Genomic DNA, 4,792 nt, shown 5'->3' with positions numbered 1-4,792 from the left:
CTCTCTCTCTCTCTCTCTCTCTCTCTCTCTCTCTCTCTCTCTCTCTCTCTCTCTCTCTCTCTCTCTCTTGGTGAATTATTGCGGCTCAAACAACAAATAAATACAATAATTATTTTCTCACCCACTTGTATCGGAAGGTGACTTTTTTTAGCACCTTCCTACCCACACATGTACCAGACATGCCACATGCATACATGGGTACATACATTTATACATCTATATATATATCAGGAGATTTTATTCGCGGAAAAAGACAGTGACAAATGATAGGCAGGGAGCGAATATAATGTAGAAAACAAACATAAAGAAAAATAAGATGCAAACACCACACACACACACACACACACACACACACACACACACACACACACACACACTGATACACTGGCACATACACACACACACATACACACACACACACACACACACACACACACACACACACACACACACACACACACGGCATAATCAAATCCCCTGGTACGTTTAAATGTAGTGGAAGCCCTCCGCAGTTTTGCACAATCGAACGTCAAATCGATGACAAAGTTATTTCGTAGGAACGCATGCCAAGGAAATTCCCACACTCCAATTATACGTCCCGTCCCCTTTTTAAAAAAACTAGAGTTATGGTCGTAGTTCTACAATCGGCGCTTTCTTGATAATTATATCTCTTTTTGTAACACATAATCATGGAGTTTATTCAATCGTTCGGCCAATTTAGACTCGACTGTATAAGTAAACCTCCTGTAAAGAGCCATTTTTGTCGTTTCCCATAGATTTTTGTGTACTTACCAGACAGAGATAAATCTAGACAAAGGGACAGGCAGGTAGGCAGAAAGACGGGCAAGCAGACAGACAGACAGACAGACAGACCGGCGGATCGACAGACACATTAATCATGACCCCCCCCTCCCCCCCTTCCTAAAAATCCCGCTTCCCAACACACTTTCACACACATTTACTAACACACACACACACACACACACACACACACAGAGTCATACACACACACACACAGTCACACACACACACACACACACACAGTCACAGACGTACACACACACACACACACACACACACACACACACACACACACACACACACACACACACACACACACTGCGCTCAAAACTCCTCGTATAAAAGCTAAATGGAACAAAAACAGGTGGGCCAACTACCGCATGATACTATCCAGACGCGGAACAACAACATGCAGAAAGTTCAACACCCAGACTCTCACGTTCTTATGTTATAGCAAAAATAAAATAAAATAAGAGGTCCATCCTCAGGTGACTCTATTCAAGCGAGGTACGTCTGTCCCTCGTCAACCTCCCTCCCCCTCACCCCCCCCCCCCCCTTCCCTAGCTTCCCCCCCCCCCCCCTAAATACAAGAAGAAGAAGAAGAAGCAGAAATGCTAAGAACGCTTCTTAACCATTTTTGTGCATAACTTAAAAAATGACAGGACCACCTTAGAAGATTCTTTCTACCCGAAAGCGCTATGACTAACCCTCCTAGCGCCCGTTCCCCCTCCCGCAGCCACCACCCCACGCCCTTCCCCAAGACCACCACCATCACAAAAATACCCCCCCCCCCCCTCCAAAAGAATATAAATAAATTATGCACACACACACACATACAGGCACACACACACACACACACACAGAGGTACACACACACACACACACACACACAGAGGTACACACACACACACACACACACACACACACACACGTACACACACGTACACACACACACACACACACACACACACACACACACACACACACACACACACACACTGAAAAAGTACCGAACTTGGACCTCACTCAGAAATATGACACAATCCAGTCCAAATCCAAAACCACCGAAGACCAACAAAACAACAAAGCACCTCCAAACCCCACTCACCCGTTCTGTAGAAGTCGATGATGGCGTTGAAGACAGAGGGGTGCCGGTCAAAGAAGTACTCCTGGGGACCCCCACCGGCCTCCACGTGCATCTCGGCCAGACGCGACAGCCGTGAGTTGGGGATGACCCTCAGCGTGGACACGTGCGTCTCGTGCCTGACCCCTCCCACATTCAGCAGTATCCGCTCGTCGTCGCCGTCCTGAGTGGGTGCCCAGCGCCTCGGCGTGTTGAACTCCGCGTCCACCCCGGTCACGTAGGGCATACCCGGGATGGGTTGCATGGGAATACCTTCTCTACTTCCTCCTCTTCTGCTTCCTCTTCCTCCGGCCTCGTCGGCTTTGCTGGGGCTGTGGTCGTAGTCTTCGGCGTCGGCGGTTGTGGAGTCGGTTTGGGTGGTGTTACCTGAGGGGGGTTTCAGGGTGGGCATGGTGCCCCCTGACGCTGCTGGGGCTTGTCCACCCGGGGTGGAGGCCGAGCTGGTGACCCCGTCAGCCCAGTACGGAGGAGGGACCACCCCGCCCGTGTTGGATCGTACCAAGGGTCTGCCCATGCGGTGCAGGCTGCCGCCAGATATCCTCTCCGGGCGGCTGGAGTAGATGGCCGGGTGGCAGAGGGTGACGGGTGTACCCGGCGTACCCGGGGTGGAGGGAAGGCTGGTGACCCCGCGCATGCCGCATGCGACGCTGGGGTACACGGTGACGTCATTGCGCTGCACGGAGGTGTTGGTGAGGAAGTGTGCCGGCGGTCTGGGTTTGGGACCCCCGACACCACCACCAACACCAACACCACCCCCAACACCGCCAACACTACCCCATCCACCGCCTCCAGGGTCTTTCTTCCTCAGACCCTCCCTGGTGGGGTTGGGAGCGCTCATTCTGACCTTGACCTTGATCCCGACCTTGACCCTTCTCACCTGACCTCGTCCTCGGGTCCTGGTGTCTGAAGTGCTTGACGAGCGGAACACGAGGGAAAGGCCATGGTGTACCTACTGCAGTACAACTTGCAGAACGTGCAGCGACAAGGCAGCGGGGAGTCTGGAGAGCGGAGCGGTCACTACTAACACACTTGGGGATGACTACGCGGGGGTCCCACTGTGGTGACCACCTCATCTTTCACCCCGCTGACCCGGCCATCGGATGATGTCCACTGCAGAACTGGAGTCAGTCACTCTTCACTGACCGCGACGTGAAACTCCTCAGCGTGAACCGCTAAACACTGTCTGAAGACAGAGCTGCCTGAGCCTGTAGAGTAGTCCCTCGGCGCTACGTGTGTGGGACGTGACAGTCAAAGAGCCCCGCAGCGACACTGACCACTCAACGCCAGGACTCGGACAACGGAGGATGTCCGCCACACGCTAGTACCGACGAAGCAGCAGTTGTGGCGCAGTGCAGCGGCAGCAGAGTCCAGCAGCGGCATTGGCAGTGGGGGGAGACTCTGAGCGGGACAGCAGGCAGCAAGTGACGGCAGCAGCAGCACAACAAAGAGACAGCGATGCAACACTAGCAGCAGCAGCCACGGCAGATAGGGACACTGAGCAGTGAGGAGGAGGGTGGCGGCGGTGACGGGGGGAGCGGCGCCGTGTGCACGTGCGGCACGCCTTGACGCTAAGCAACACGCAGTCACTCCGCCTGCCACCCCCCGTTCTCTCCCATTCTCAGTCTTTCCTTTGCTGTCTCTGTCACTGTCCCCTCCTTTAGTTCGGTGCTACCCGGGCGGGGCATGGCAGGCATGGTGCGTGAATAAAACATAAGCTAATACGTCGGCCCCTGAAGTAACGACGCACTTGGCCACACTATCGGGTGCACAAGCCGCGCCATTACGCTTCCACCGAGTGGCCTCTGTCAGTCTGTCGGCGTGTCTGTGTTGTTTACGCTTCTGGGAACTTCATTCGTTCAGCCGGCTGACCAGGCGGATTTGTGGAGTTTCTCACTCGTCCAACGCCGGCAGGCCGGTTTTGTCAGTGGTAGGTGGTTCGATCCGGTAAAGCCTATAATTCCACACGCAAACTGCAGAGCCACAACTGATCACTGTGTGACACTGTCTGACAATCCCGCGCTGTCACGCCGTAGTACACATACACACACACACACACACACACACACACACGCGCGCGCGCGCGCGCACAAACACACACACACAAACACACACACACACACACACACACACACACACACACGGAGTCTACGACAACATGACAACATTATTATGAATGATGTTTTCTATGCTTAGCCGGTTTTAACCGGCACCAGTATACTGGTTGCACAACACAGACACTTAAGCGTGCCCTGACCTGGTCGTTTGTGTGGCGGCGTCACAAGCCTGTTTTATTATGTAACAGCAGCGACGGTAGCACTGCATATTGGCTGGAAATAGAAAGCGGGAAGACAGAGAGGGGTAACGATTATGTCAATGAATTTCCAGACTAAAGTCAGCGGCGGGCAACTCCGTGACGATGTGGAAGTTGCGGGGTGAACGACCCAATACCAAGAACGTAGCCGCCGTGACAAAGAAGTTGCTATTTTTTTCGATTGGCAGAATGCCGGTGTAACATAACGCGCAGTTTGGTGATTCCAGTTCGTGTCCCGGGGGTCAGTCCTTGGTGGTGGAAAGGGACTGTAGGGGTTGGGGGGGGGGGGGGGGGTGATGAACGGATGTGGCACCAGCATTCTGAAACATGAAAAACGATGGCCTTTTTGACGGGCGCAATGGCCGGAAGGTTGAGTGTGCGAATCCTGGCCGTTAAGGGTGGAGATTTGTCCGATCTCCCAGGCAACTTATGTTCAGATCTGTTAGTGCCTTACCCACCTTCGTGTGCACACGCAAGCACTACATCGAATGCGCACTGAAAAGATCCTGTAATCCATGTCAGAGTATGATTACGGT

This window comes from Littorina saxatilis, unplaced genomic scaffold (assembly GCF_037325665.1).
Source record: "Littorina saxatilis isolate snail1 unplaced genomic scaffold, US_GU_Lsax_2.0 scaffold_467, whole genome shotgun sequence".
Taxonomy (NCBI): Eukaryota; Metazoa; Mollusca; class Gastropoda; order Littorinimorpha; family Littorinidae; genus Littorina; species Littorina saxatilis.
The sequence above is the reverse complement of the archived record's forward strand: the minus strand, read 5'-3'. Positions refer to the sequence as shown.